The sequence below is a fragment of the Sceloporus undulatus genome, chromosome 2 (assembly GCF_019175285.1).
Source record: "Sceloporus undulatus isolate JIND9_A2432 ecotype Alabama chromosome 2, SceUnd_v1.1, whole genome shotgun sequence".
Taxonomy (NCBI): Eukaryota; Metazoa; Chordata; class Lepidosauria; order Squamata; family Phrynosomatidae; genus Sceloporus; species Sceloporus undulatus.
The window spans coordinates 15,930,737-15,940,380 of NC_056523.1; the positions used below are offsets into that span (position 1 = coordinate 15,930,737).

Sequence of the window (9,644 nt, forward strand, 5' to 3'; positions counted from 1 at the left end):
CAGAAGACTCAGAGATCCGTCTTGATAGCCTTTTTAAAGGCATCACATTATATATATATATATATATATATATATATATGGATACAATATCTCATTATATCTCATGATTATGTATGCGCGTATTCCAAAGCCCATAAATAAAATAAAAGTAAAAAATAATAGATAAATATTAAATAAAAATAAACCCAAACCCCCTAACACTTCTGGTCCCAAGCATTTTGCATGAGATAGACTATTTGCACTGATATTCCAGATGTCTCTGAATTGTCTAAGCTTCCCAGTAAATCCTGCCTTTCTCAAACAGAAGAGAAACTACAACTCCCAGCATCCTCTGAACCTGAGATGAGCTGGGGTGGGCTGGGGAGAGAAAACTACAAGATCCAGCTGATCTTGGGCTTTTTGGCTATTGGAGTCCTGGATCTGGAGGAGGGGCAGGCTGGAGATGCCAAGGTCTGCTGCAACAACAAGACAAAGGCAGGGCAGAGTGATAGCAGGAGCTGGGGAGCTTTGGCTCTGAAAACAGGGGACAAATAGGGATTGCAGAAGGGCTGCTGGCCCTTTGGATTGCAACAGCAAAGCAACAAAGAATTCAATTTCTGGAGGAGTCTCTTCTTTCTGTTTGCAGAGGCTGGTGGTGAGGAGGGTCAGCAAAGAGAGGGGGGGTCCTTGGTCCTCTTTGGGTGAGTGGGATGCTCTCAGCCCCTTTGTCTCTGAAGCTGTTTTGGTTTGGGCTGGACATTTTGGAGGCTCAAGGACCAAGGAGGCTGGCATTCCCCCCCAAGAAGAAGAAAAAGAAGGAGAAGGCAAAGGACAGAAGACAAAGAGGTCTGGCAGGTATAAGGCCTCTTCATTTAGTTTATTATTATTATTATTATTATTATTATTATTATTATTATTATTTACACAACAGACATAAAGTCACACACACATTTATGTTAGAAAACAAAAATAAAGTTTTATATATATGTGTGTGTGTGTGTGTGTGTGATAGACAACATAAAATAATATATGTGTGTGTGTTATAAAACAGAAATAAAATAATATATGTATGTGTATGTTACAAAACAGAAGTAATTAATATATATATGTGTGTGTGTGAGAGAGAGTGTGTGTGTGTGTGTTGGAAAACAGAAATAATGTGTGTGTGTGTGTGTTACAAAACAATTTATATATATGTGTGTGTGTGTATGTGTTACAATACAGAAATAAAATAATATATATTGTTACAAAACAGAAATAAAGTAATATATATGTGTGTGTGTGTGTGTGTTACAAAACAGAAAGTAATATATGCTACAAACAGAAATAAAATTATATATATATGTTACAAAACAGAAATAAAGTAATTAATATAATACTACTACTACTACTACTACTAATATTTATTTATTTATAGCCTGCCTCTCCCTTTTGGATTGAGGCGGGTTCTAACAAAAAACAAATATCAATCACAGCCACAAAGTCATAAAATCACAATCCTCATTCTCTACCAACAAATTAATCAGTCTAAATCACTTTTAACTTTTGCTTAAAAATTCCAATCTAAATTAAAATTATAAAGCAGGCAGGTAGTAGTAGCAGCTATAAACAGACAGAGGGGCAGTCTAATTAGTTGCTGAAATCAACCAGGGAAGGCCTGCCGGAAAAGATCCATCTTAACTGCCTTTTTATGTTACAAAACATAATCAAAATTATATATATATATATATATATATATATGTGTGTGTGTGTGTGTGTGTGTGTGTGTGTGTGTGTGTGTGTGTGTGTGTGTTACAAAACATAAAGTAATATACCAGATCCTAAGCTAAGCAGGGTCAGCCTTGGTTAGTCCTTAGATGGGAGACCATTAATGAATACCAGGTGTTGCGGTAGCCTGTAATTCAGAGGAAGGAGCTGTGGCCAAGTTTAGAGTACAGGACCTTAGAAGGTATTGTGTGTGTATATGTGCCTTCAAGTCTCTTTTTGAATATGGCGACCCCATTAATTTCATAGGGCTTTTACAGGCAAAGAATACTCAGAGGTGGTTTTGTCACAGTTCCTTCCTCTGAAATACAGGCTACAGCAGCACCTGGTATTCATTGGTGATCTCTCATCCACGTACCAACCAGGGCTGACCCTGCTTAACTTTCAAGATCAGACATGATCTGCTGCCTTTAGGGTATAGGCTGCTACCTTGATATTTAGTTTCTCTCTATTTTCAGTTTAAAGCAGCCATGTCCACCTGCCCTCAGGATGTTCTGGACTGCAGTTCCTCTTGCACCAGGCTAGTATGGCCAATGGGGATTGTAGTCTAACACATCTTGAGCATGGCAAGATGCTTTTAAGTATTCATTGAGTCCTAGAATCAGAGTGGGATATTATCCCAGTCCCATGCCAAGGCCAGCCCCAAATATTTTGCTGTCTGAAGCAGAATAGCAAATGACACCACCGCCTCCCTCTGGTCAAGGTGCCTAATACTCAAAGCTAGACGTGTTATTTTAGTAAAGGAGGTACTTTCCCCCCCCATCGATGGTAGTTAAAAAGCATAGAAATAAAATAACACTACATTGCATGAGATCGCACTCTTATAATGGTATTGCCAATGAAAAGAGAAAACAGTCATTCATAGATTCATAAAGTTGGAAGGAACTCCAAAGAGCATCTAGTCCAGCCCATTACAAGTGTTGGAGTCTATATCTAAGGTATCTCCAACATCTGTTTAAAAAACTTAAGCAAAAAAGAGTTCCTGCATTTGGAGTCATCATAATGTTTCTTAAGAGGAGAAAATTAAATGTTACAATGAGAACATAGCTTTTCTCATTCCAAAAGGGCAGCACTAAAGCAAACACTGGAAGTTACCCTTTCTTTAAGTGTTATAATTCTTTCCTTCTCATCTCCTCATGGGAATTGCTTTGTCCTCTTCCATCTACTGACCGTGACACAATAATAATAGAAAGATTTTCAATATAATGGTGTCTGGGGTGAAAGGTTTTAAGTATGTATTTTTCCCTCTTTGGGATTAAAATTGGGTGGGTGGCAAATGCAGCAACATTAATGTCTCAAAATTATTCTGTTAAAAGTAACTGATTGTTCCTTCCTGTGACCGTTCTTTTTCTGAATGGCAGAGTGAACTGTATGAAAAAAATGGGAAGAAATGGAAAAGGAAAACTGGAGAGAAAACCCAGAGAGCAAGCTGGAGCTTTGAAAGGTAACAATTCCTGTGGGTTAAAATTAACATTAAAACACTACCCTGTGAATTCCTTGTACAGTTGGCCCTCCATATCCACGGATTTTTTATCCATGGATTCAAGCAACCGCAGATTGAAAATATTTCAAAAAATATAAAGTCCAAAAAGCAAACGTTGACTTTGCTATTTTATATTAGGGACACCTTTTTACTATGCCATTGTATTTAATGGGATTTGAGCATCCTTGGATTTTGATATCCACGGTGGATCCTGCAACCAAATTCTAGTGGATAACAAGGGCCCACTGTAGACTATAAAGCACCACTTTATAAATTTTAGTGACCCTGGAGAGTTCTTAATTTGATGCACGGGAGTCCATGTGTTTACTTTTCTTCTTTGTGTTATTTAATCTTTATGTATTTACTTGTTAATTACGCAAACATACACATACAAAGAGAGCCAGTGTGGCATAATGGTTTTTGTGTTGGACTATGACTCTGAAGACCAGGGTACGATTCCCAGATCAGGCAAGAAAAACCCGCTGGGTGACTTTGGGTTCGTCAAACTCTCTCAGCCTCAGGGGCAGGCAATGGCAAGCCTCCTCTGAACAAATCTTGCTCAGAAAACCCCATGCCTTAGGGTCAGCAGTAAGTCGGAAATGATTCGAAGGCACACAACAACAACAACAACAACAACAACAGACACATACACAACCAACAAAATATAGTGTATGTGTGCATTGTGTACCCTCAAATCATTTCCAACTTATGGCAACCCTAAGACATGGGGTTGCTTGAAAATATTTGTTAAGATGAGGTATGCCATTACTTTCCCCTGAGGCTGAGAGCATGTGAACTGTCCCAAAGGGGTGCAATGCCCCAAGTGGGCCAAACAGAACTAGCCTAATTTTTAATGCAAAGTTGGGATGAGCAAGTCAGTTGGTGGCACATGTGCGCACACACACACGTGTGTTTGTGTATGCATATAATACTTATTGCCAGTCAACCAAAGAAGGGCTTGCACTCCTCCACATGCAACACCACTAAAGAAGCGTGCATCTAAAAAAAATAAATAAATAGTTTATTTATATTTCCCGCCTCTCCCAGTTGGATCGAGGCGGGATTACAACCTAAAATACATCCATAAATGGTCAATAAACACGACAATAATAATAATTTTAGTTAAAAACCAACTCTATCATCCATACAACAGATCGTAGAAATAATGCATTTTATCATTCATACAACAGACTGTAGAAATAATGCAGTTTGACATCACTTTAACTGCCATGGCTCCATACGACAAAATCCTGGGATTGGTAGTTTTGTGAGACAGCAGCACTTTGGCAGACAAGGCTGAAGGCCTTGTAAAACTACAAATTCCAATATTCTATAGAATAGAGCTACAGCACAATCTGGTATCAAACTACATTATTTCTAGTCTAGAAAGGCCGATGACTTTGCGGCTCCAGAGTCAGGTTCATTTAGGGTTAATTGACTGTCCTCTGTTGTAAAGAAAAAGGAATTGACTTAGACTGTACCCTCTGCCTCTTTTGTTTATCTCTTCTTCCCATCTGCTGTTATGGAGATGAAAATATGAGGCGGCAAGGAGAGATCATTAAACAGAGAGTCTGTGAACATCTAGAAGGGAATGCCATAATCACAAAAAGTCAACACGGGTTTCAGAGAAACAAGTCATGCCAGACAAACCTAATCTCTTTCTTTGATAAAATTACCAGCTTGGTAGATGAAGGGAATGCTGTGGATATAGTATATCTTGATTTCAGTAAGGCCTTTGACAAGGTTTCCCATGACATTCTTGCAAACAAGCTTGTAAAATGTCGGCTAGACAAAGGAACTGTTACATGGATCTGTAATTGGTTGACCGGCCGAACCCAAAGGGTGCTCAACAATGGCTCCTTTTCATCCTGGAGAGAAGTGACCAGTGGGGTCCCACAGGGCTCTGTCCTGGGCCCAGTGCTATTCAACATCTTTATCAATGACCTGGATGACAGAATTGGGAGCATACTTATCAAATTTGCAGATGACACCAAATTAGGGGGAATAGCTAATACCCCAGAGGACAGGATCAAGATTCAAAATGACCTGAATAGACTAGAAAGCTGGGCCAAAGCTAACACAATGAAATTCAACACGGAGAAATGTAAGGTATTGCACTTAGGGATGAAAAATAAAATGCACAGATATAGGATGGGTGACACCTGGCTGAATGAAACTACGTGTGAAAGGGATCTAGGAGTCCAAGTAGACCACAAGTTGAACATGAGTGAACAGTGTGATGCGGCAGCTAAAAAGGCCAATGCTATTTTAGGCTGCATCAATAGAAGTATAGTGTCTAGATCAAGAGAAGTAATAGTGCCACTGTATTCTGCTTTGGTCAGGCCCCACCTAGAATATTGTGTCCAGTTCTGGGTGCCACAATTCAAAAAGGACATTGAGAAACTGGAGCGTGTCCAAAGGAGGGCGACAAAAATGGTGAAGGGTCTGGAAACCATGCCCTATGAGGAACGACTTAGGGAGCTGGGGATGTTTAGCCTGGAGAAAAGAAGGTTAAGAGGTGATATGATCGCCCTGTTTAAATATTTGAAAGGATGTCATATTGAAGAGGGAGCAAGCTTGTTTTCTGCTGCTCCAGAGAACAGGACCCGGAGCAATGGATGCAAGCTACAGGAAAAGAGATTCCACCTGAACATTAGGAGGAACTTCCTGACAGTTAGGGCTGTTCGACAATGGAATGCACTCCCTCGGAGGGTGATAGAGTCTCCTTCCTTGGAGGTCTTTAAACAGAGGCTGGATGGCCATCTGTCAGGGATGCTTTGATTTGGATTTCCTGCATGGCAGGGGGTTGGACTGGATGGCCCTAGTGGTCTCTCCCAACTACGATTCTATGATTCTATGATATTCTATGATCTCTGTGGAGGAAAGATGGGATCTTCTTTAGATATAAGTAATAAACTATTAATGTTGTATGCACTTTTAGTAAAGGCACAAATAACATGTCTGTTCTGAGGATGTGATCCTCAGGCAAGAGTTTCAGAAGGAACAGATAACCAGAAGGCACAAATATGGGAGGTAACCTAGTAGTTTTGGGGAGATGGGGAATGATGAACCTCAGCTAGATGACAATACACTTGGTATAGGCTTAGAGAACACCAGCTTTGGGGAGACTGTATTAATGGTTTCTACTCGCATGCCTTTACCAGTGTATTTTCTTGCATTTCTTCTTACTCATGGGGGTTATGCCCATCAGTGGTTAATACTAAGGATAGCGATATATCCCTTCTAATATCAGAGGCAAGGCTGAGTATCTCTTCTCCAGAATTCTGAAATACTCCAATATCCAAAGTGTCTGCATGGATGGCTGAAATAATGACACCTTTGTTTTCTGATGGTTCATGTACATAAACTTTGTTTCATGCTTAACATTGTTGAAAATATTATGTATAAAATTACTTTTAGGCTATGTGTATAAGGTTTCTATGAAACACAAATGAATTTTATGTTTAGAGTTGGGTCTCCTCTCCAAGATATTTCATGATGTATATGCAAATATTCCAAAATCTGGAAAAAAAATCCAAAATCTAAAACACTTGTGGTCCCAAACATTTTGACTAAGGGAGACTCAGCCAGTATCAGTGACTGGAGAATACGAGGTGGAGGGAGCAGTTATACTTATTTCTTGCTAGAAACGTTCCTGTGGGCAGCTTGTTGGCCTCTCTGTGAACACAACATGGACTTAATAGGCCTTTGATCCGATCCAGTGTGGTTCTTTTCATGTTTTTGCTCACATTCAACAGTTTTATCATTTCTGTTTCTCTTTTATGTCAACAGAGGACCCCAGGAAAAACCATTTGTGTTCTACGTGTGGCAAACATTTTTCTAAGAAGGCAGGCCTTGTTATCCATCAGAGGATCCACACAGGAGAGAAACCTTATGAATGCCTTGAGTGTGGGAAGTGTTTTGGTGACCATTCCACCTTTGCAAAACACAAGAGAATCCACACTGGAGAGAAACCCTATGTATGCTCTGAGTGTGGGAAATGCTTTGCTACAAAATCAGAGGTAGTGATACACCAGAGAATCCACACTGGAGAAAAACCTTATCAGTGCTCGTACTGCGGGAAACGCTTTGCTCAGAATGCACAAGTTGTCAGTCATCGAAGAGTCCACACTGGAGAAAAAACCCTATCAGTGCTTGGACTGTGGGAAATTTTTTGCTCACCTGTCACCGTACATGAACCATCGAAGATCTCACACAGGCGAGAAGCCTTATAAATGTTCAGAATGTGGGAAATGCTTTATTCAACATTCACAGTTTGCATGCCATCGGAGAGTCCACACAGGAGAAAAACCTTACAAATGTATTGAATGCGGAAGATGCTTTGCTCATCAGTCAGCCTTCATAACTCATCAAAGAATTCACACAGGGGAGAAACCTTTCAGATGTTCAGAGTGTGGGAAATACTTTACACAGCAACACCACCTCAAAAGCCACAAGAAGATCCATACAGGGGTAAAACCCCATAAGTGTTCATACTGTGGGAAATGTTTTTCTGCCATCTCTGGTCTTATAAACCATCGGAGAATCCACACAGGAGAGAAGCCCTATAAATGTTTGGAATGTGGAAAATGTTTTGCTGTTCATAGTGGCCTCACAAGCCACCAGAGACTGCACACAGGAGAGAAACCTTTCCAGTGCTCAGAGTGTGGAAAAGGTTTTGCTGACAGCTCCACTTTTAGGAGACACAAAAGAGTTCACTCTGGTGAGAAGCCTTACAAGTGCTTGCAGTGTGGGAAATGCTTTGCAGGTCATCCCAGTTTCAAGCAACACCTGCGAGTCCACACAGGAGAAAAACCCTTCAAGTGCTCTGAGTGTGGGAAATGTTTTCCGTATCGTGCAGATATTGTGCGACACAAAAGAATCCACACGGGAGAGAAGCCCTACAAATGTTTGGAGTGTGGGAAATGTTGTACTGATACCTCAGCTTATGTCAACCACCTCAGAGTCCACACTGGGGAGAGACCTTATAAATGTTCAGAGTGTGGGAAATGTTTTGCTTACAGTTCAGGATTAGTAACACACCAAAGAATCCATAAAGGAGAGAAACCCTATAAATGCCCCATATGTGGAAGGTGCTTTTCTGACCGTTCAGCTTGTATCAGACACGAAAAAATCCATAAGAGAGAGAAAACTAAAGAGCCTTCTTCCAAATTGAATGAGTAGCAAAATCTGACCAGACATTAAAGAACTCACAAAGGTTGGCCTCATTCTGTCAGAAAGTTACCAAAAACCAAGAATTCCCATGAGTAAACGTTCACTCAGCAAGAATGCATGTACATGTAAAAGGTAAAGGAAACATTTATTTGGGTGATTGGAAGAGGGCATTGGGGGTTCCTGCAGCAAAATGGTGACCTGGAGCACAAAGAAGGCAAAATAAGCAGAAGTTGTAATGTTTTTTAAAAGTAATTTGTGGGGTAACTTATTGAAGAGCCCCAGAAAGTAACTAATTATTGTTGATATGTGGGATCCCCACATTTGAGTGTTTCATTAGATTGCTTGTTACTCTGCATGATACTTTTCTATTACTGTACTTCCTTTTAGTTCCTTTAAAAAACCCCAGCCATCTAAAATAACAAAAAAGGGTCTGACATGAGGGTTCGGTGTTATTGATTTTGAGCTCCCTAAAATGTAACTAGACCTCCTCTGCCTGACCTTCAGTGCTTCATGACAAGATCCTTAAAGAACTTTGTGTTCATCCTGGACAATAATACCCAACACTGTTTGGATATCTCTTCCAATGGAACAATTCCCTGCTTGTCATCTTATGACTTCTTCCCTGTTCAATCATATCTTGAGCCTGTTTGAGTAGTTCTTGATGTTAGCTTGTTTTTGTTTATGAAACTTTAAAAAATATAAAGAGGGGTTAAACATAGCAAGATATAAAGTCTTAACATTAGGAGTTCCACACAGAAAAGTAACTGTTACTGTTGTATACATTATTTTAGAAAAATAACATCTGTATTCCTTTCTGATCCCCAAATGCAATGTCCTTACAGGTGACATTGTTCCTTACAATATCTTACTTTGAATCTTTGCCTTTGTGCCACTAGTGAGATTTCTGCTTCCATGTGCTGAATCTGTGGTGTGTTCACACTTGGAAAAATACTTTTTTAAACAGATCTGGTCATTACACTTCTAAAAAGATACAGGTCAGCTGGAAAGTTTCAGAAAAGTGTAACTAGGTTGCTGCCACATTGTAGATTTAATGCAGTTTGACACTGCTTTAATTGTCATGGCTCTATCTTAAGGAATTGTAAGACAGTTTTAAAAATGAATGAGATTAATTCATGAAGGATATTGATGCCCACTATACTTTATCTCTAGTATCAAAAACAGCGTGTCTTGTGTGTACCGCTTTGGGGAATGAAAGCAGGAAGCTTTTTTTTTTGGGGGGGGG

The 9,644-nt window shown here is 39.8% G+C and overlaps 1 pseudogene; it reads left to right on the forward strand.

Moving 5' to 3' along the window:
- The first annotated feature begins 356 nt into the window (after positions 1–356).
- LOC121921070 lies at positions 357–9,644 on the forward strand (annotated as a pseudogene).